We start from the raw sequence: 24,248 nt of genomic DNA on the forward strand, positions 1-24,248 counted from the left end.
CATTTTACTTTACAGCTCACCATCATGTGTGTGTCATAAAACTGCAGTTAAGGAACATACTGACACACTTTCTCCCAACTCTGATTACTGTCACAGATCCAGAGAAGACTCTAGAAGAGTGTAGAAACTACCTCTTAACTATCATCTCTCATAAAAGAGACATCCATTGATAATCCTGTCTCATAAAAAATTCTTTTGTCAAACTCCAAATTGTGATCAGACCTTGCTTTAAGGGCAAATAATGATAGCAATCAGACTGCAGTCTCACAAATCTATTTGATATAAAAATTTTAGTACAGTTTTTACTTGTAACAGCATAGACTGAGCTATGAGCATAGATTGAGACAAATTCCCCCACAACTTTCCAGAAGAAAACATATAGGTTAACTGACTATACATCACTGAAGTGGTGGTGGTGGTGGTGGTGAATCAATTTTTCCCTAACAGCAAGGAACTACTATCACCATTGACTGATCATAGATCAGTACAGGTTTGTGCCTGCTCTTGGGATATTAAGGATAAACCATTCTTCTGTAAAAATCTTCAAACACAGCATGAGTCCATGTTTATCAAATACAAATGCCAAAGTGGTGTTCTGTCCATTGGAGGTAAATATGACCTGAAGTCGTAACAGAGATACATATCCCTGCTGCATTGGCCACAAATTAAAAACCAAGCAAGTTTAGGAACATTTCCAAAATGTTATCTGAAGTCCAGTTCTGTGGGAATTTAATATTGGAAATAATATGAATGGTTTTTAAGGTACTAGATGTTGTAGAAATAAAATCTCAAAAACAAATGTAGTTGCAGTTTTTTTAAGCAACTCAAACTTCAAAAGATCCATGCAGTTATCTAGGAATAGCTATTGTCTGCTGGTTTTTAGGTGTATTCTTTCAACAGCCCAGATACTCTCACTTTCCCTCTAGAGTTTTGCTTCTGTTTTTCCTTCTTATCTTCTTTCCACCCATCCCATTGCTTACATCTTGGAAACATGAACTTAAAATAAATGAGACCTACAGAGAAAGGCAAAAATAAATTGGAGGCAAAATAAATAGTGACAACAAATAAAGACAGAAATAAAGAGACAAGTCCAAGACACAATTTACTTTGCCTCATTTATTAGGCTGTTTCTTTCCTCATTAATTTATTTAGGTGTGTGTGTGTATACAAAAAAAAAAAAACAACAACACACACACACACACACGTGTGTTGTTGTTGTTGATGATGACCTTCAAATTGTTTCCAACTTATGTTGGCCATAAGGTGACCTATTATGGGGTTTTCTGGGGCTGAGAGTATGTGACTTCCTCAAGGTCATCCAGTGGGTTTCCATAGATGAAGGGGGAACCAAACTGTGACCTGTAGAGTCATAGGAGTTTATCACACTACAGTTGTCCCTCCATATCCGCTAGGGTTAGGGGAACAAGACCCCCATGAATGTGGAAAAACCACAAATAACAAAAACACTGTTTTTACCTGAGAGGACACCTCTCTAGGAATCTCTAGGTCCTCCTGTGCAACTCTGTGGTCAATGTCCAGCATACACTGACCATAGAATGGCACTGGAGTAGCTACAAATGGTCTTTCAGTGCAACTTTTAGTTAAAGTTGACCACAGAGTTGCACTGGAGGACCTAGACAGTCCTAGAGAGAAAATATTAATGACATCCTTGATTAATCAGAACCGCAAATATTAAAGCCGCAAATATCGAGGGATGACTGTACTTACCTCCCACTCTGTTCCCGTCACCCCAGCATCATCGATCTGCGACGGGAGCCTCCTGGTGAGATCACGGATGGCGCTTTTAAAGGGGAACACTTCCGTTTTCGTCATGGAAGCATTCTCGTAATTGTTTTAAAAAGGGTCCTTTTTAATAACTATTTGATCTGTGACAAACGTGTTTTACAAAAATTTATTAATAATTCCCAGTCTCTGTTCCATCCTTCTTTCCAGTTTCCATTTATTATCATGGTTAGTCTATCTAATTCTATCACGTCAAGCCATTTTCTTATTTCCTTTAGTTTCCATTTCTTTGCATAAGTCAGTCTTGCTGCTGTGATCATGTATAATAGAATTTGTAGGTGTTCCCCCCCCCTTTTTTTTTTCTTCTATAAAGTTTAACAAAAACTTCCTGGCTTGAATTTAATTTGAATTTGTAATATTGTTTGTATTATGTTGTGTATGTTTTCCCAAAATTTACTTGCAAGAGGACATGTCCATCAGATGTGCTATAATGTTCCGTCATTTTTATCACATTTCCAACATTTACTTTTTTCTTCTTTTTTTAAAAAAATGGCCAGCTTGTTTGGTGTGAAGTACCAACAGTGTACCAGCTTATGGAAATTTTCTTTTATGCCCATGGAGAGTCCAGATCTTGACCCCATGCCTTCTCCCAATTTTACAGATTAATTGTATGGCCTATGTTTTTCGACCATTTAATGGTGCTCTCTTTTATAATTTCATGTTCTAATTCTCTTTTCAGAAGGATTCATATAATTTAGATATTGTGAATTTGTTTGATTTTAATAAAATCTCATCTAATTCATCCTCAGTTTTACTGAAGCCTTCCAATTTAGCATCTATTTTAAATCTTTCACTGATTTGACAGTATGGAAACCAGTATGCCCATCATCTTCTAATTCCTTGTTTGTTTTTAAAGTTGGTTTCTTTCCTTCCCATTTCATGAGATCTTCATATTTTAGCGGCTTTTTCGGTTGTGTTGCTTGTCCAATTTTCCATGCTTCTTGGGGTAATAGCCAGCACGGTAACTGACTATAAAATTTAGTTTTGATTTTATTCCAAATTGTTAGTAAGGATCTTCTTACTATATGGACATTAAATTCTTTATTAACTTCCAATCTTCTGTACCATAAATAACCATGCTAGCCATATATTTTGTTGAAAAATTGCTAACAGGCCAGAGGCATATCCTGGGAAATTTTTTTTTTACAAGGATGCAGTCTTCATTCTTCGATACTGCTACTGCTACTACTATCTCTCCTTCTGCTCCTCCTCCTCTTACTACTACTAATATGAGAAGAAATGGTGGTGGAAATGGAATTAATATTTTATGTAGTTCAGTCTTCAACTGTACAGTTTTCAACTGCATTCCTTATACAGTTATCAAGTAAAGTGGGCCCTCGGTATATGCAGAACAGACCACACCACGGATACCAAAATCCATGTATGCTCAAGTCCCATAGAACTCAATGGTGTCACGGTCACGTGGCCACACCACCATTGAGGACAATGGCACTTTGCCCCCCACCCTCTCCCCGATGCCAGCCTGACCATTCTTATTGTGGCAGGGGGGATACCTCTTCTTTCTCCTCTTCCCTGCCTCCTCCCCCTCTTCTCCTCCTCCTCTTCTTCCCCCTGTCACTGCTGCCGCGGCCCTTTCTCCTCCTCCTTCTCCTCTTTCCTGCCTCCTCCTCCTCCTTCCTCTTCCTCTTTTTCACTCTTCCTCCTCCTCCTCTCCTCCTCCTCTTCTTCCCCGTTGCCACTGCTGCAGTTCTTCCTCCTCCGCCTTCCTCCTGTTCCTCATCCCCTCTCTGTAGCTGCCACCGTTCATCCTCCTTTCCCTCCTCCTCCTCCTTTTCCCCACATTGTCCAATTTCTCCTCTTCCTCTTACCTCTTCTGTTTATCTGTCACCACTCGTGCTCCTTTCCTTTCCTTCCTCCTCCTCCTCTTCTCCACTCTTCCTCATTCTCCTTCTCCCTCCTTCTTCTCTTCCAACATCTCCCCCCACAGGCTCTTTCTCCTCCTCCTTTTTCCTCTTACTCTTCTTCTCTCTTTCTCTGTCTCTTCCCCTCCTCCATTTCTTCCCTGTTACCACAGGTTCTGGGATTCGAGTCCCAACTCGATCATGAAAACCCACTGGGTGTGCTTGGGCAAACCGTACTCTCTTAGCTTCAGGGGAAGGCAAGGGCAAACCTTGAACAATTTTTGCCAAGAAACCCCAGGATAAATTCATCTTAGGATCATCGTAAGTTGGAAATGACATGAAGGCACACAACAGCCACTGCCTTCGTGCCCCAGGGAAGCACCAAGTGTGGGGCTGGTTTGGGTTGGTTGGGGCTCCACACATCCTTCTTCCTCCTTCCTCCTCCTCCTCTTCTTCTTCCTCCCCCTTCTTCCTTCTCTTTCTTTTCCTGTTCCTCTTCTTCTTCCTCCTCCTCTTCTTCCTCTACTCCTTTTCCCTCATCTTCTCCGCCTTTCTCCTCTTCCTCTTCCCCCTCCGTTGCGCTGCCACTGCTCTTCTTCCTTTTCCTTCCTCTTCCTCCTCCTCTTCTCCACTCTTCTTCATTCTCTTTCCTCCTCCTCCTCCTCCTCCTCTGCCAGTGCCACCCCCTTTAAGCATATGCTTATGTCCGTGGATGGCAAGTCCACATATAAGGAGGGTGGACTGTATAATTATCCCCCATATTACAGATCTGGGGACCGAGGCTGAGGCTATTGAGTTCATGTCAGAGGTATGATTTGAACAACAGATTTCTTGATTATTACACTTTTTTTTGCCCTGACAAAGTCAGAGACAGAACAGAAGGAAAAAATAAATTGTAAAAAACTTGCTTAAATCTTTGATAAATGGGGACTTGGAAAGAAAATCTTATTTTTCTACAAAATAGGCAAATAGCAGCCACTGTTAGATCATGTAGTTGATGATGAATATTTTTAAGTTAGAAAAGACCATAAATTACAAAGACAGTGACAATGAGAAATAGGAAGCAAAAGTATGATATTGTCTGAAGATGAAAAGAAAGCAATTTTAGCTGGGCCTTTTCCTCTTGCAAAATACTTTTCTCTGTCCCAAAAGATAAGCATTGGTGAACAGTACATTGTACAGGATGGATGATAATAAGGTGATTAGTCTGGCTGGGTAAATGGAGATGTATTACAGTATCTGGAATGTAGTTCTCCTTAATCTGTATCATTATCTTAGAACTGAATTCTTCTTAATCTTTCTATTCTACTTAAATTGGAAGGTCTTAAAATTTATTCATGCATCTGAGTAACAAAGCCAACAGTCTCCTAAACTATACAGTTAACAGATCACTTAACAAAGAGTACTCCTGTACTCCTGGATTCAGTCCTGAATTTGGACACCCATGTTTTGCCAGTGAGCAAGAGCACTTATGTACAGCAGAGACTACTGTTTAAAATGAGCTGTCAGATCTAGCTTTGGTAATGATACATGCTGTAGTTAACATGCCATTTGTGTTAAGTGATGCCTCTTTAAGAGGCAAATCAAGACATCTCAGTGCTCAGAGACCTTGTGGGAAAGGTTGCTAAGTCAGGAACATTCAAGGGCTGAAAATTTAAGAGACAGAACCAGAAACCTAGGAATGGCCTCTGTTGATGTCTTGAGGTATGAATCCCAATGATATTACAATGGTGGCCTTTTTGGACACAAAAGGGTAAAAATGATACATTGAGTGTCAACCACATTTGTCAGACCAGTGCTGCATCTTTATCATTTTGTGAGATATGTAGTCTTCTCTGTTAGAGAGCTCAGATGCCACAATCAACTACACATCCCAGATTCCCATAGCATTGAGCCATGACAGTTAAAATTGTATCAAACTGCATTATTTCTGCAGTCTGGATACAGCCCATGTCATTGAAATAAGAAACCTTACCGCACAGGATTCCCAGAACAAAATGAGAACAGAACGGAAGGGGCCAGGAAGGGAACAGAACAAGTGGGGGATGCATTTTACTGGACACAGAAGTCCCTCACTTGTTCCGTTGCCTTCCCTTCTATTCCCAATCTGTCCCAGAAGATACGATTTTTGAGAACTGTTCAGTAACCATTCTCAAAAATTGCCTCCTGTGGGATGGATGGGGAACAGAATGGAAGGGAATGGAATGGAATGGGAACTTTTCTGTGCAGTAAAATGCGTCCCCCACTCATTCCGCACTCATTACCAGCCCCTTTCGTTCCGTTCCCAATCCATCCCAGTGCGATAAACTTCAAGGATTATACCCTTTTTACTTTGAACAAAGGCTTGTAGATTTACATCCAAGGCTAAAATAGTGCTGAACAGCATAAGGAGAAGAATTATGATCATATTCTGCATTGGCACCTCTTTGGATGTGTGGAGCTTTGGAGACAGTTGATAAGTGTTTAGTTGACTATAAACAGTCATCCTTTCTGAATCAAGGGGATCCATTCCAGACCACCTCCCCATGAATTGGAAATACCACAAATATCCAAGCCCCATTGGATATAATGTTTGCATGCTCCTCAACATGCCATTTTGTCCCTCCTGGCTTCCCATCTGTGGGAATTCAAGACTGCAAACAAGAATCCCGTGAACTAGGAGGAGCGACTGTAGTTTGTTTTGTTGTGCCATACTTAAATGGTAATTATGTTTGCATTCATTTATAATAGGCCTCATAGAGCCGAAAAAGAGGTACATCACGAAACTAATTTTTGAGCAGGAAATAAATAATGATGAGACTTTCCATCTCTCAAATGCACCTATGAAAATTTAATAGGAGAACTCACAAGTCCCAAGATTAACATGTAACTTCAGAAACACTATCCTATCCTATACTATATGATACTATACTATGCTTTTAGAATGTGAGACTCATGCTCAGTTTCTTCCTTTACAAACAAGGTCTTGTTGCTGCAAAGGAGCTATGTATCTGTGACACACCACATTTTGTGCCTCCTATTCTAACCACCATGTGCTTAGTGATAACAGTGATAACAGAAGACAGCTCCATGGTGCTCTCTGGAGTTTTATTGTCTTGGATATTTAAATAATATTTTTCCACCATCAATTATGCAGAGCAACTATGTTCCAAGGTAGAAAGTGAGCACAGCAGCCAATGGGTGGAAGACATTGCTTTTATAAGTTACGTAGGCTGAGCTTGCCTGCTGCAGGTTCCTTGTCTTTGGGAGCATTCCCACAGAGGAAAAAAGTGACAGGTCTAGTTTTCTTCTGGAAGAAAAACAACAGCTGCTAAATGCTAATTGCCAAGCCACTGTGAGAATAAACACAATCAGAAGCATGAGTTTCTTTTGACCTCCTATAAAGAAACATAATTTCCTACTGCTCTCACACAGTAGCTATTTGCGAAAGAAAAATCAAGGGGAAAACATTTCTAATTGTTGAAAGGATTTCTCACAATTCTTCTTTTTAATGCTTTGCACTGTTTTTGAGCTATAGCTAAGGATGAAAAGAAAAACCTAAGAAATCATCTCAAAGGCAGCTTCCAGAGATATGGAAGAGCAGCAATTTTTGCAGGTCTGCCTAGTATGTAAATAGATGCAGCCTTGATCTCATTCCCTACAAAGAACCGAGTGCTATAGTGGAATTCTAAGATTGTGCTTCAGTTTTTACCAGTGGTCCCTGAAGAAAACCTTTATGTCTTACATTTATAACAAGGCTGTGGTGATTTATATTCTGAATCCAATTATTGGACTTTTGAGGATATGGACTGGATTCCCCCCCCCCCCCCCAAATTCCACATACTTCATTTTTGGCACTCTGCTCCTCTTTAAGAAAAAGGGGAACAAAGAGCCAAACTGGGTCAGATCAAAGCCCTGTGTAGTCAAGGATCTTATTACTCCATACTACTCAACCAGTTCTCTTTGAAAAATTCCCAAACATGATATGAGAGCAATTTCTCATTCCTGTAGTAGAATCCTGCAGCAAGCATTCAGAACTGTATGATTGTGGAATCATGGTAAGCACCTCTTTTATAAAAGTATCCCCTTTTAAAATCCACTCACATTGTTAGCCATCACTATGTTTTGTGGTAGGAATTTCTACAGTTTAACTATGTAGTACATGAAAAAAACATTATGTAATTCATTTTTTCTGTCTTGAATCTTTATTGAGCTTCATTTTATACAGTAGTATCAAAGGCAGAGAAAATCACTATCCATTTTCTCGGAACCATGCATAATTTTCTATGCCATATCTTCTCTTCCTCATTTTTTGTAAGTTAAGTATATGTCTTAGTGGCTTGTGTAATTAGTGGGTGGGACTGGGCCTCATTCTAGATTTTGGGGGGACATCCCATATTTTTCATAATTTTTTTAAATGGTAGGTTTGCCAGGTCAAATGAGGGGCAGGACACCCGTACCTTTAATGGTTGTGTAGAAGAGAATTTGAGCAAATTTTCAGACAAGAAGCAAAACTTGCTGAAATCCCCTCTTCTACACAACTGTTGAAGTATATGAGTTTTGTTCCTTATTTCACTTGTCAGCCTTACCTTATAATGGTGTTATGTCAGCCCTCTCATCAACTTGATTATCATTTTCTGCATTTTTCTCAGCTGTAAAACATCCTTTTTTGAGGTACTCTTTCTTATATTTACTATGAAGTCTACATTTTCCACCCTTCTCTGTCCTTAGCACTAGTTTCTTAGTTAATCATTTTAAAAAAATCCTCAAGTCAAGAAGATTTTGGAGAATGTGAAATAAGTAATACAAAATGTTAGGAACAGTACCAACATGAATTTATTAATAAACAATAATATTGTGCCTTGTGTCATTTTGATTTCTGTGAATCAGCCTATCATGGACAAAGAGAATGATGAGAGATAGTCTTAAGAGGAGTAATGTCATTTGGTTGCTGAGAATTTCTTCCCAGTCTTCATACTGTAACACTCTCAAACTTTGAAGGAATGATAAAGAAGAACTTGGGGGACTGTTCTGCACTCTGAATTTAGGACAGACACAACATTACATAACCGCTATTGGGATGCTTCTTTGACTAATTGTGATTCTCACAGTGGCTCAGTAACTTTGCTGCCTGTTCCCAGAAGTTTACTTGCATACTCTTACACAAAAAACCCCAAATCCTTCTGCACTGCATCTGGACTTCTTAAGAAGCAGTGCATAACACTGCTCTAGTCTCTCATAAGTAGACAGTTGGCTCTCCTTATAGGTGGGCTTGCCTTCTGCAGCTTTGAGTTTCCTCAGAAGGCAAGGCCCAACAGAATTAATGGGGTGTGTACTCATGCTGCACACCTCGGGCGCTGCCGCAAGCACGCGCCCCTTTCTTTTTTATGGGGTTTGAGCATACGCTCTTTTCCCCATATGCGGAGGGGAGCAGAATGGATCTGCCATGTATGGGGAAGGCGGACTATACTATTAAAACTCTTTTTCTTGTTTGAGTCTTCACATAATTTTCTTGTGCTGCTTTGGTTTACCATGCCAAATCTTGTAAGATAGTTGTGTAGTGATGCCTCCCATACATATGAGTTTATCGCATTTTGTCTGAACTTAGAGTGGCATCAATGACCTTCACTGTGGCTGTTCCCAGGCTGTGGAGGCTAGCCTGCTGCTTCCTGTTGTCAGGCAAAGATCTTTTTAATTCTGGTAGGCTTTGGCAATAAGCTGCTGTGAAAGGTGTTACTAAAAAATTGGTGTTGCTCTTCTTTACTGATCTGTTTTTAATTTTTAAAAATATCCAAGTATTGTATAATAATATAACTTTTAAAACTGTGTTTTTGCATTATGGCATTTTTTAAAATGGCGAACTGCCTTGAATCTCAGTTCTGGGAGAAAATATAAGCCAAACAAACTGAGAAACAAATGTGGCCATTACAAGAGTCTAAGAGATGATATCATTCATTATCAAGGATCTAATCTGCACTTCAGAAATAATAGCAAGCAATAGCAAGTATATTTCTATACCTCTTATCAGTGCACTTAAGCACCGTCTAAGCAGTTTACAGTGTGTGAGCTAATAGCCCCCAACAAGCTGAGTATTCATTTTAGTGATCTTGGAAGGATGCCAGGCTAAGTCGACTCTGAGCCCCTGGCTGCTATTGAACACACAACCTTGCTGGGACGTAGCCAAGGGGGGGGTTCTTGGGATCTGGACCCCTCCTTCCATTAGAAAAATGAATGGTGTGTGCTGCTGCACCACTGCACCCAAGCCCCATTATAATGGTGGCACTTAGTCTGGACCCCCCCCCTTTCTAAAATCCTAGCTACGTCCCTAAACCTTGTGATTTATGAGTGAGTGGCTGCAGTACAGGCATTTAATTACTACACCACCAGGGGTCTATAATATAAATATAGTATAGTATACAATATAAAAAATGTAGTTCGACCCCACTTTAACTGCCATGGCTCCATCTTATGAATTCCTGGGATCTGTAATTTGTTTTGGCACCAGTGCTTTCTGACAGGAAAGACTAAATATGTCACAAAATGACAAATCCAAGAATTTTATAACCTTCAACCATGGCAGTTAAAGTGGTGTCAAACTGCATCACTTCTACAATGCAGATTAGATCTAAGAGAACTATGCCACCCTGTCCTGGTAGCAGTACCACTATAGTGGTCAACCAGATATCTATGAGAAGCCATGTGCAGACAAACACATCAGCTTGCATTCTCTGCAAGTAGCAGACATAAACATACTATCCCTGAAAGTAAGCTTACTTATAGATCTTGCAGTCACTAGATCCAATCTAATATTGGAAACTAAACAATGTCAGGCCGGGTTGGTAACGGAACGGGAGACCACAAATGAATGCCAGGCTATATTTCAGAGAAAGGCAATGACAAGCCACCTCTGAATATTCTTTGCCTAAGAAAACCTTATGAAGTTCAGGGAGTTGCCATAAATCAACAAGTGATCTGGGCACGCAGGCACGCGCGCGCGTGCGCACACACACACACAGAATGACCTCCAGTGCAGAAGTAGCATGTATAATTTATGGCTTCAGTTTATGGCTACTATACAGTGGTGCCTCGGGTTACGAAATTAATTCGTTCCACCGCCGCTTTCGTAACCCGAAAAGCATTCGCAAGCCGAAATGCCATAGGCGCTAATGGGGAAAAGCCGCGATTTCGTGCGAAAAAGCCGAAAAAAGCACCAAAATTTTTTTCGGAACCCGAAAAAACATTCGTAACCCGGAACAATTATTTCCTATGGGATTTTTTCGTATCCCGGAAATTTCGTAACCTGGGTATTTCGTATCCCGGGGTACCACTGTACTAGGATTACCACACAGTGGGCTCTCGGTATCCACTGAGGTTTGGTTCCAGAACCCTGTCGTTGATAGCAAAATCTGTGGATACTTAAGTATCATTATATACAATGGTACAGTAAAATGGTGTCCCTTATATAAAATAGCAAAAAACGAAATTTGCATTTTCCAATTTATATGTTTTTTAATATTTTCAGTCTGTAGATGGGTGAATCCATGGATCATGAATCGATGGATACTGAGGGCCCTGTATTTGGAAAAGAGGACACATTTACCAACTGACTACTTCAATCCACCCACTGCTATGATGATTCTTATTTTAAATACATTATAAGCTCTGGGCAGCTGTAAGAGGAGCCGCTACTCCTCAGTTGAATTAGTCTGAGTGACAAGACAGACCTTTCTTGTATCTGGGCCACATTCCAGTAATGGTGTTGGGGAGCTTTTCCTATTGTCTAGAAAAAAGGGGAACAACAAATGATCTATGTAACTACTTAAGCACGTCTTATTCACAAGATATATATATCTATATATATAATGACAAAGTATCAAAAGATGTATATAGATATATATATCTTGTGAATAAGACGTGCTTAAGTAGTTACATAGATCATTTGTTGTTCCCCTTTTTTCTAGACTGTTTAAGTGTAAGCTTGCTGCTCGTCGTTTGTGTGAGCTTTTCCTATTCCCATTGCCTTCTTCCCTGAAAGACCTTCCATGCAGGATGGAGAAGGATGGTGGTGGCCCTTGTGGCAACAACAATGGTGATAACAGCCTTGACCCATTTGGAAGCAGGGTGGTCACTTGGTAACCCCCATGGGGCTGAAGCTTTCTGCTTTGGGGGCCTCTCTTGCCTTGCTTTAACCTGGCATATCTCTCTTCCTCTTCCTACCTAGAGCTCTACCACCTGATTACCCACTTCCTTCATTCTGGTCCTTGTAATGAAACTCAGACATTTCAAAAATCCACCTGGACAGAAATTTTAGCCCTGAAAAGGACAAATCTGAGGAAAATAAGATGTGTGGTAACACTGTACTATATCAAAAATTAGTCATTGGCTGCATCCGCAGTGCAGAAATAATCCAATTTCACACCACTTTAACTGTAATGTCTCAGTGCTATGGAATATTGGGATTTGTTATTTTGTGAGATATTTAACCTTCTCTGTCAGAGAGCTCTGGGGCCACAACAGACTACAATTCCCAGGATTCCATAGCTTTGTGCCATGGCAGTTAAAGTAGTGTCAAACTGGATTGTTTCTCCAGTGCAGATGCACCCATTGATAGCTTTTTCCTTGAATTCAATGCCCTTTTCAAGCTGTCCAAATTGGCAATCATCAGTACAGTGGGGGCATGAAATTCCATAGTATCCACTTTGTTCATAGAAGTTGCTTCCACAAATTCATAGAAGATAAACAGTAGAAAGATACACTAACATGCAGAGACATCAAATATAATATGCTATTGTAATATTTTAGCACTACCCAGAAACTAATATAATTTTCACTGCTGCATGCCATAACCAATTACTTAAAATAAGGTGAGGTGCACTATGAAAATAATACTGCTGATGCTGCTGATGTTGGCTAGATTCTCAGCTTAAGCTGACACTCTCTGGGGAAGTACAAGCAATAGAAGACTCTTCCAGTTCTGTCCCCTCTACATCCTCTCTTATCCTGAGCCTACAAACATTTATTATGGACAATTTAAAAATTGTTCAATTTTCATTTTTCTTTAAAACTGGACCTAATGTTAGAAAATTGCCATTATAAGCCTGACAGAGATCTGGAGGTTTACAAAAGCCTTTCCTGTATTTACCTGTTTATTCCTTTTCCATTGCCTATTTGTGCTGACAGCAGTTGTAAAACACTGTAATTCCTCTCCCCATCATTACAGCTGTGCCAGAATGAAGAGAGCAGAATTACCTGCACTCTGATTTGATTTTGTGATATCACTATATAACCAAATTGAGTATGTGGCTAATTGTCTTGAAGTAAAATCTGAACATAATACTTCTTACTTCAGAATAAAAACCAAGGGAAGTTCACCCCTCCCAACATGGAAGTCAAAATCTACCACTGCCGTGTCTCACTATTCCCCCTTCACAACGTAACATCTTGACCAGCCCTTATGAATTTCTTGGCCAAAGTCTCTACATGGGTGATTTACTCTGAATTCCTCCTGGACTCACTGTGTCCTGATTATATGAGACAGGGGCAAAACTCTGACTCAGGTCCAGACTGTCTTCATGATGCTTGTGCCCAATATGGGCTTCTTCCTCTGAACCAACATTTAAATAACTCACCTTTTGCTGTTGATTTTCAGAACTCTTCCTAGAGATGGCAGTTGCCTTTTCACTCATGGTACCTGCGAGCTGCCTGGTGTTGCTCTTGTAATCACGAATCGCTTGGTGGTAAGAACAAGGTATCCAACACAAGTAGATGGTTGGATGCCTCTTTCTAACCTTGGTAGGCACTGGGCAACCAATGGAAGCTGTGTGGGAACGCAGCCACGAGTCATTCCCTGTGAGAGTCAAGCAGATATAGGACAAAGGTGGGGGGAATTTGGGCTGAGAACACTCGGGGGGGGGGGGCGAAGTGTTATGGCAAGTGCAGATGGGATCTTAGTTGCTGCTGATTGCTCTACCTGGGTTAACTGGCCTGTGAGTAGTATTTCATCCTACTTAGCTAGTAGTGCTGGCCATTCCTGGGGCTATTTCACACTACACAGGGGTCATTCAGATATTGTTATTTTCAGTGTAATGATGTGAATAATCTCACTTACGCATTCCAGGTTTGTTATTCACATTATGGAACTGCATCAGTGTGCATCTCTGCAAGTTTGGTTTCTCACACATGCAAGCACTCGAATAAAGATGGAGTCAATGATGTGAATGCATTCGGAGCATGTTCAAGGCATGCAGAGTCTTATCCTGGGTCTATTCGCCTCAGGTATTCACACTGCTAATGATGCAATCTAAATCTAAATGAATATAAATCTCCAGGACCAGATGAACTACATCCAAGGGTATTAAAAGAACTGGCAGGAGTAATATCGGAGCCATTGGCAATGATCTTTGAGAACTTCTGGAGAACAGGAGAAGTCCCAGCAGACTGGAGGAGGGCAAACGTTGTCCCCATCTTCAAAAAGGGGAAAAAAGAGGATCCAAACAATTATTGTCCAGTTAGTCTGACATCCATACCAGGAAAGATTCTAGAGCAGATCATTAAAAAGAGAGTCTGTGAACATCTAGAAGGCAATGGCATAATCACAAAAAGTCAACACGGGTTTCAGAGAAAGAAGTCATGCCAGACAAATCTAATCTCTTTCTTTGATAAAATTACTAGCTTGGTAGATGAAGGAAATGCTGTAGATATCGTATATCTTGATTTCAGTAAGGCTTTTGACAAAGTTTCCCATGACATTCTTGTTAACAAGCTTATAAAATGTGGGATAGACAAGCAACTGTTACATGGACTTGTAATTGGTTGACTGACCGAACGCAAAGGGTGCTCAACAATGGCTCCTTTTCATCCTGGAGAGAAGAGACCAGTGGGGTCCCACAGGGCTCTGTCCTGGGCCCAGTGCTATTCAACATCTTTATCAACGACTTGGATGACAGAATTGGGAGCATACTTATCAAATTTGCAGATGACACCAAATTAGGAGGAGTAGCTAAAACTCCAGAGGACAGGATCAACATTCAAGATGACCTGAATAAACTAGAAAATTGGACCACAGCTAACAAAATGAACTTCAACAGGGAGAAATGCAAGGTACTGCACTTAGGGCGGAAAAATAAAATGCACAGATATAGGATGGGAGACTCATGGCTGAACGAGACTATGTGTGAAAGGGATCTGGGAGTCCAAGTAGACCACAAGCTGAACATGAGTGAACAGTGTGATGCGGCAGCTAAAAAGGCCAATGCAATTTTAGGCTGCATCAGTAAGAGTATCGTATCTAGATCAAGGGAAGTAATAGTGCCACTCTATTCTGCTTTGGTCAGGCCCCACCTGGAATATTGTGTCCAGTTCTGGGCGCCACAATTCAAAAAGGATGTTGAAAAACTGGAATGTGTCCAAAGGAGGGCAAGTAAAATGGTGAAAGGTCTAGAAACCATGTCCTATGAGGAACGACTTAAGGAGCTGGGGATGTTTAGCCTGGAGAAGAGAAGGTTAAGAGGTGATATGATAGCCCTGTTTAAATACTTGAAGGGATGCCATACTGAGGAGGGAGCTGACTTGTTTTCACTTGCTCCAGAGACTAGGACCCGGAGCAATGGATGCAAGCTACAAGAAAAGAGATTCCACCTCAACATTAGGAAGAACTTCCTGACAGTAAGGGCTGTCCGACAGTGGAACAAACTCCCTCGGAGTGTAGTGGAGTCTCCTTCCTTGGAGGTCTTTAAACAGAGGCTAGATGGCCATCTGTCGGAGATGATTTGATTTGGATTCCTGCATGGCAGGGGGTTGGACTGGATGTCCCTTGCGGTCTCTTCCAACTCTATGATTCTATGATTCTATGATTCAAATCTTTAAAAAAAATCCGATATTGATTATCCCGAATTAAGTGGGGGGTTTTACAGCCCCTTCCCCCAAACCTAATCAGGTGCTTTTGGGATGTGTTTGAACAACGAATATTCAACCTGGATGCAGCTTGGATTATTTTCACCATCTGCATAATCCCAAAGTTACAGCACTATGATTCCACTTTAACTCATATGACAACAATTTATGGAATCCTGGGGTTTATAGTCTGATGAGACACTAGGGCTCTCTTTCTCTCTGAGAATTATACATACTCCTCCCTAAAATGCATTTCCTAGGACACAGGATCATAGCACTATAATTATGTAGGCTGAAAGGGCCACTGTTCTGAGCAGAAGATTTCCCTCTGCACCTAGGCTTTACCAGGTGCACCAACAGAACCTAAACTCATGGGTCCTTTCAGTTCCTCACTGCCACTAATTCCTGCCTAACATTCATTTGTTTGCTGTTTTGATGTGGTTGTTTCATTAATATAATAGGCTGCAGCTGTAAAAAATTAAATATTTTTCCTTACCTAAGCATGTTTAGAAAAACATCCCTGTAAATTGTGAGTTTAAGCTCATTGGTCTTTCACAAATGGAAATACAGCTCTAGCTACATTTTTCCCCACCAATAACAAGCCTTATTTTGGGTTTCCCACTGAGATGTATGATTTTTTTAAAAAAACAAATGCACTAAAATAAGCATCACAATCTACCCCCCCCCCCCTTGGCTCAGTACACTTTGGATTCTAAATAAGTTTGCCAGAAAAACATCTTCTTAATCTGAAAGGAAGTACATAGAGAGAAACAGAATGTTCAGTTATTTTTCTTTATGTCCCCATTTCAATTTAGACTGTCAATTAAGGTTGCTACTCTTCAAACCTTAATCTGTAAACAGACCTCTAGACTACATTTGTTACAGATGCAGAAATATCTGTGGGACTATTACAGAAGCAGCTTTTACTTTCCAAAAAAAGAGAGAAAAGTCACAAATATACACGCCCTACTGGCAAAACACTCTATTCATTCACTGAACTTGGTGAGTTGCTTTGTTTGCTGTTGCTGCTAAAAACATCAGACAGAAATACCTAGCAGAGATAGCTATACACTGTAAAGGTGACAATTATATTTAAACTTGTTTTATTTATCTATATTATTTATATTATTTTAAAATTTTAAATTTAATTTTTTTATGATTACATGTAGGATGCTTATTAGACAATTCATGTTTTATATATTTTGTTATTTGGATATAGTTTGATGCAAAGGCATTTGGCAATAAATTTTTGACTTTGACTGAACACCTCTCACCCTTATTGTTCTTTCTTCCTTTACAGAAATATAATTAGAAAAAAATTTCCAGGTTCAGCAAGAAACTGAATGCAAAACGGACAATGATACCTCGGCAAATATAAAACATAACTTTGAAATTGAGGGTCGAGGAACAATTTTAATCCCTCAGCATTACAGGTGCAAGAAACTATTTTGCCAAGCCAAGCTTATGTTATGGCTTATTTTTGGCTGATTTTCTTCCTCATGTTTTTTGGATTTTTTGTGGGGAGAAGCTGCTAAACTTCATTACAGTTTACTGCAACATCTTGCGGGAGCTTCCATCTTTCCCATTGGTTTGAAAGGGGGGGAAAAATCCCCAAATCCTTTTAAATTTGAGAATGTAGAGTATGTCTGGCATGGCTTCATGGCCACAAAAAGGGTTGTTTCCCATGGATTGCATCTTCCTCAGCTCTGAAGTGAAGGATACAGACATTATCAATGTTGGTGATGACTGGAACAGCAAAATTATTACCAAGCAACATCAACAAATTATGAGAAACTAGTAAGTAGTACTGAATACATGAAATCAGCTTCACATAATTACAGCTATAGAAACCAACAGAAACTTTGTCAGCAATAAGCAGAAGGAGGCAGACAAAAAGCAAAAATAAGTGAAAATTGCAATGATGTATTTAAAAGACATGGATATTCTGCAAGTGCACAGCATTTCAAAGCAGATGCAAAAAACCTGCTAGGGCAGTAACAGCATGTAGAGAGAGCAAGTCATGACAGCAATTAAAAAAAAATGGGAAAAATACAGCATTGTTAAAATGACAAAGCTTTGCAAAACTGATACAAGCTTGGTAGAGAATACTAGATATTTTGTTTTGATTTGTGTAGAATAGGTATTTAAAAAGAGAAAATCTGAACACACACACACACACACACACACTTATTGCAACAGCAGAAAGATACTGGCAAATCTCATCAGATGGAGAAAGCAGTTGTTTTGCTATAGTTTGTGGCTCCAGACCATTATAGATGGCTAATGAGCCTTCTCAAATAAAACCAGTGGCAGACAGAGGAATATCAATAGCATTAATGAAAGGAGTCTTACAAGGATCATTGTCAAAATGGTATAAATTTTAAGTTATGGAAACTTAAATGCTGCACTGAAGGAGTGCCGTAAAGCCACAGCACCACAGCTATCGCACCCTTTCCAGGGCGCAAAAAGGAGCCGCTTTTTGTGGCTCCTTTTTGCATCCTGGAAAGGCCAGATCGGGGCTGCGGCACGTGGTTGCTGCGGCTCCAGTCTGGCTGTAAAAGTGGCACCTGGAGGCTGCCTCCTTGGGACTGTCTGCACAGCCACTTTGAGAGATACACACACACACACACACACACACACACACACACACACACCCTCTCTCCAATATTTCAAGGATGAAAACTGGTACAAAGCTAAGACCAAAACAAGAAAGGAGGAGGAGGAGACAGAAGCTGGGACCCTGAAAAATGGTACAAATATAGAGTAGAAACTAGGAAAAGATTACCACAATCCTGTATTTGTGGGATAACACTTGGAATACTTCTGTAGTACAATAGTCCATTGCTCTCATACTCTAGTAAACTAAACAATTATTTTTTTATCTTTACAAAGAGAAACAATAATCTAGTTGTTAATGAAGTTGCTTATTATTTGCAGGCACTAATTGACTCCAGCAATGTTGACATGGGAAACAAACAAGATCTATAAATATTGATCTTGGGAGAAATGTACAACGCTGAGCTATTCATACAAGCAGATGTGGCTTCTTAAGTTGGGAACCAGGTGTTTTCATAATACCCTGATTATTCAAAGCTAAATGAACAATTTTGAATTTAGTGTAGATATGATGAAAAAAACTTTATAAAACTTATGGGGTTGCCATAAATCTACAGATGACTTGAAGACACATACATACACATCTGTAGTTTTCTGGGCCTGCTCATTCAGCTTAATTATAATTGAATCAAGTGAACACAGTGTATAAAGACAGGGATGGGTAACTAATATGGAAGTGGACATCTGCATTGCCACCCAAGGCCCACTGGAAGTTGCTCTGCCATAATCACAGCCAAGAGTTTCCTTTCCCCTCTGTGAAGTGGATTAGGCTTCTAAGAAACATTTCATGATGCAGGAAAGCATACATATTTCAGTTACAAAAGGAGAAGTTCCATTCTTAAGGATAAATAGGACTTCCTCCCCTGCTTTCTTCATGACAATGCCTGTGTCAGGGGAATCAGGAGGACCCACTGGGGGGAGAATGGAAAAGGTGCCTATTTCCCACCCCTGTGCAAACGGCTTTCCATGGTTATTCAAGGTCCAAAATGTCAGGAAACGGTAGTTCTTAAGGGCACATATATGCATTATTAGAAAATGTAGTCTGCATTACTGATGTTGATTTTGCCTGTGATTTGAATGAATCACTGTTTATTATTGGAATGACTCACCAGTTCCACAGGAGTCATTGGAGGCCAGGGCTATGTGTTCAGATGCAGCTGAAGAAGCCACAAAGCAAACAATTTTACTCAACCCACCACTAGTTTTGAAGAGGTTTGAAACAAAAACAGCACACCTCACCCTTTCCAGGCTAGAGAAATGTGCAGATGCTCTCCAGAAGAGGCAGCAGCTGCTGATCTCAAGGTGACTTGGCTGTGATGTGTGAAGGGGACTTGGTTTGCTACTAGATGATAGTTCCTCTTCAGAGGAACCCATAGACAGAGAGCAACTGTTAAGAACAGTATGAACTGTGCTTTATGTACCTTTTCTTTTCTTTCTTTCTTTCTTTCTTTCGTTTGTTTGTTTGTTTGTTTGTTTGTTTGTTTTTCTGTGTCTTTGCCATCAGGCTTCCCAGGTAGGAAAGTACATTATGAAATACAGAGAGGGAACACATCTCTGCCTATGTGCAGCAGATGCAGAAGACAATACAGAAGATGAGGCAGCACTTTTCCAATACATTAACCAGCGGCATCACTACGGTTGGCATCACCTGGTGCAGTAACTCATGGTGCCCCACTTTCCCATATATCACTGAATGTAATAGCAACAGTTCTGACATAAATAACTAGCAAAAATAAAAGTATACTTATAAATTACACTATCATATGCATAGCCTAAATGGGTTCATATGTACATTGTTTCATGTGGTTAAAGTGAAAATGTAGTAAGATGTACTGTAATGTTTTTAAAGAAAAATTTAAAAGAATTAAATCTCTCTCTCTCTCTCTCTCTTTTTTTTTAAATAAAATGTTTCCAATGGGGCTCGAGCATAGGCGGAATTCGCCTTACGCGGCGAGATCTGGAACGGATCCCGCGTAAGGCAAGGACGGACTGTATAACAGAGTGATCTGAATGCTCTGTGGAGTCTGGCAAAGCACTTTGATAGTCTGTTTGTACATATTGGAAGCAAAAGATTAAAGACCTCTTTATGAGAACTCAGCTCTTCAGCAGTTCTTTATCTGGCCAGCAGCTTCTGCGTGGGAGGATTTTTCCTTTGCAGCTTGCACAAGGGCTACAGAGCAGAGACCTTCCAGTGGCATTCCTGCTCTATGTGCATGGCTTCTGCATGTTTGCATGTTTAATCCTGATTCAACATGCCCCAACATTCCTCTCTCCACCAAACCTTGGTGATAAGCAGATTTTAAGATGCCACGAGATTCTTTGTCATTTTTACTGCAGTGTGCTTAGCACAGTTACCCCTTTTGTCGTTACTAGTTACCCACTTGTTCTCTCCTCCTTATGATTCCTCACCTAAGGAGACAGAGAACACCCTTTTCTGCTCAACCACACCCAAATCCCAAGATTCCTATTTTGTCCTCTGGCAACACCAAGGCTGCAGTTGTTCCTTCACCTGCCTTACTCCTCCGTCCTAGGCAGGTAAATGAAACCCTGTCAAGTGAGCTTTTCTTGCGCCAGAACTACAACTCACCTCAGATTCCTCACTTTCTCACCTGTCTTGCCTTGTTCAATGTACCAGTGCTCTGGGAGGGCTATGCACTGTGGCTGAGACTTTTAGTTATGTACTTATTTCTGGAGATATGTAAAATTAAAATGTAAACAGAGCTAATCCAAATTGAAACATGTCAATATGTTAGTCCATAGATACAATTAAAATGGAAGATTGCTGGAAGATATTTTCATCTGCTTGCCCACATTCTTTGAAGTGGATAGAGTAAAAAAAAGTAGCCATATCTTCTTACCCAAAGCGGAATATGCAGCTAAGGCCATTGTGATGAACCTGTGGCACGCGTGCCATCTCTGGCATGCAAAGCCATCTATGAGGGCATGTAGCGGCCATAGCAAGTAGGAGCAGGGAACAGGGCACACGTACTTGGCCCATCTCCTTATCGTAGCTTGGTTTGCCTTGGAAAACTGAGCTGCAACAATGAGGGGCAATGCACAGTCCTTCAGGGCAGATGTCCCATCCCCTTTTTGGCCAGAAGTCCTGACCTTCTTGGGTAGAAGTCCCACCTCTTCCAGCCAGATGTCCCACATCTTCTGGCTGGAAGATCCACACCTTGCTATGCTTTGGGATTCTGGGAACTGTAGTTTAGTGAGATTTTCCTCAGAAGAGGTTTGCCACTGCCTTCCTCTGAGGCTGAGAGAGTGTGACTTGCCCAAGATCTCCAGTGGGTTTCATGGCTGAGCTGGGATCCAAGCCTTGGTTTCCAGAGTCACACACTCAGATTGCTGGCTCTTTTTGTTCTTGATATTGTGCTGTGCCTTCTGTGCTTTATTCTGCTTGTTGTTGTTGTGTGCCTCCAAGTCGTTTCCAACTTATGGGCCCAGAGCACCCTCCCTCCCTTCTGAGTGCTGGTTCCTGGAAACTCTAAGGTGAAACTATCATAGGGCAAGTTTCATCAGAGGGGTTTTTCCATTGCCATCCTCTGAGGCTGAGTTGTGTGTGTGGTGTCTTCAAGTCATTTCTGGCTTATGGCAACCCTAAGGTGAAACTATCATGGGCTTTTCTTGGCAAGGTCAGAGAGGGGTTTGCTATTGCTAGGATGAGGCTGAGAGGGTGTGCCTTTGGTTTTCCCCCAGAAGTCCCATTCCCAGAGGTCCCCCCGGTACGCCATTGAATTTGGGCACTTAGTCTCAAAAAGCTTTGCCATCACTGATCTACAGTGTGATTTTTATCTGGGAAAAGTAATGGATGAGAAGTGGTTAATAGGATGGGAGGGTTAGGGAGGTTTGGGATACAATGGTACCAAGTGATTATTGTATTTTAGGGATGTTCTTAGTGTTAGCCACTTCGATCTTCTGGAGAAGCGGGATACAAATTATTATTGTTGTTGTTGTTGTTGTTATTATTATTCCTCTACTTTATTATTATTATTATTATTATTATTATTATTATTATTATTATTAACCTTTATTTATAAAGCGCTGTAAGTTTACACAGCGCTGTACATAATTTTTTTTTTTTTTTAGTCAGACGGTTCCCTGCCCTCAGGCTTATCTAAAAGACACAACACAAAAGGAGAAGGGAGTGGTGGTGGGGAATAGGATCAGGTCCAGCAGATCTTTTCCACCTCCGAGGCCTGGACCAAGGCAGATGGACTGGAGGAAGGGCTTGGCTTCTTGATGGATGGTTAGAAGGAGGCTTCCTGGGTCAGAGAGGGGCTCACCTCTGGGAATGCTTCTCTAAACAATATAGTCTTTAATTCAGTTTTGAAACTGGGCAGAGAAGTGATGAGGTGTGCATGTGAGGAAAGAAGGTTCCAGGAGTAAGGGGCAGCAAGCGAGAAGGGACGAATTCGGGAGGGGGCAGTGGTAGTCCTACATTGTGACAGGAGACCCTGACTACCAGAGCGGAGGGTGCGAGTAGGAATGTAAGGAGAAAGAAGGTCAGATAAGTAAGGAGGGGCCAACCCATGGAGGGCTTTGAAAGTCAGTAACAAAAGCTTGTACCGGATGTGAAAGGGGAAGGGGAGCCAATGAAGGGAGGAGAAAAGAGGAGAAACATGGTCAAAGCGGCGAGCGGATGTGACAATACGGGCAGCTGAATACTGGACAGATATTAAAGGATGGAGGTGTGAAAGAGGAAACCCTGTTAGGAGGTTACAATAATCTAGTCACGAAACCACGAGGGCATGGACTAGAGTCTTGGCAGTAGAGATTGAGAGGAATGGACGGATCTTGGCAATGTTGTGGAGAAAGAATCTACAGGTCTTGGCGGTGGCCTGGATCTGGGGAATAAATGACAGAGAAGAGTCAAAAATAAAGCCAAGACTGCGGGCTTGATGAACCGGTTGAATAGAAGTGTAGTCGACAGAAACAGAAAAGGAATAATTAAGGGTGGGTTTAGGTGGAAAGACGAGAAGCTCAGTCTTAGACATGTTGAGCTTCAAGCGCCGAAGCCGCATCCACTGAGAGATGGCAGTAAGACAAGAAGAAACTTGCTGTTCAAGCCCCGTCGAAAGGTCAGGGGTGGAGAGATACAGCTGAGTGTCGTCGGCATACAAATGATAGGAGAAACCAAAAGAACTGATGAGTTTACCTAGAGACAGTGTGTATAGAGAGAACAGAAGGGGACCCAAGACAGAGCCCTGGGGAACTCCAACAGATAGCGGAACAGAGGATGAAGTCTGACCATCTGTGTCCACTGCAAAAGATCTATCTGACAAGTAAGATTTAAACCAGTCGAGAGCAGAGTCGGCGAACCCAAGGTCAGAAAGTAAATCAACCAGGAGACAGTGATCAACAGTGTCAAAGGCTGCAGACAAATCGAGAAGAATGAGAATAGAGTAGAGGCCGTTTGCCTTGGCCCGCAAGAGATCATTTGAGATCTTGGTGAGGGCTGTCTCTGTAGAGTGCCGTGGGCGGAAGCCAGATTGGAAGGGGTCTAGGATGGAGTTGGCTTCAAGAAACTTAATACAGCGAGAATAAACGACCCGTTCTAGGACCTTAGAAAGAAAAGGAAGAAGAGAAATTGGACGATAGCTAGACAAAGAAGAGGGATCGAGAGAGGGTTTCTTCAGAATTGGGGAAACGAGAGCATGTTTGAAGTCAGAAGGGAAGGAACCCAAATAGAGAGAGAGATTGAAGATATAGAAGAGCGAGGGCAGAAGAGAAGGGGCTATAGAGATTAGGAGACGGGAGGGAATAGGATCAAGAGAACAGGTAGTAGGTTTGGAAGAATTTAGCAGCTTAGAGAGTTCATCCAGAGAAACAGGGGGAAACACAGAGAGTTTATTAGTAGAAGGTACTAGGAGGTTAGTGGTAGGTAGTTATATCTGAAGTCATATTTTGTATAGGAAAAAGTAATATGGATAAGCTTCACATGACTACCATGTATAGTTTGGTCCTAGTAGAAGAGAAAGATAAATAATAGAGATTAAATAACCACCAATAACCAAATGTAGCAAATTCAATCTACAGTAGACAGAGCTGGTCAGCAGGAATGTAGTCTAGAATAAATTGAATAAAACTGTTTTC

The 24,248-nt window shown here is 41.0% G+C and overlaps 1 long non-coding RNA gene across 1 annotated transcript; it reads left to right on the forward strand.

The window, feature by feature from the left end:
• The first annotated feature begins 16,451 nt into the window (after positions 1-16,451).
• LOC121927317 lies at positions 16,452-19,885 on the forward strand. Its single transcript, XR_006103176.1, has 3 exons — positions 16,452-16,538; positions 16,837-17,333; positions 19,657-19,885. It is a non-coding gene; the product is annotated as an uncharacterized LOC121927317 (long non-coding RNA).
• The last annotated feature ends 4,363 nt before the right edge of the window (positions 19,886-24,248 follow it).

The sequence above is a fragment of the Sceloporus undulatus genome, chromosome 3, assembly GCF_019175285.1.
Source record: "Sceloporus undulatus isolate JIND9_A2432 ecotype Alabama chromosome 3, SceUnd_v1.1, whole genome shotgun sequence".
Taxonomy (NCBI): Eukaryota; Metazoa; Chordata; class Lepidosauria; order Squamata; family Phrynosomatidae; genus Sceloporus; species Sceloporus undulatus.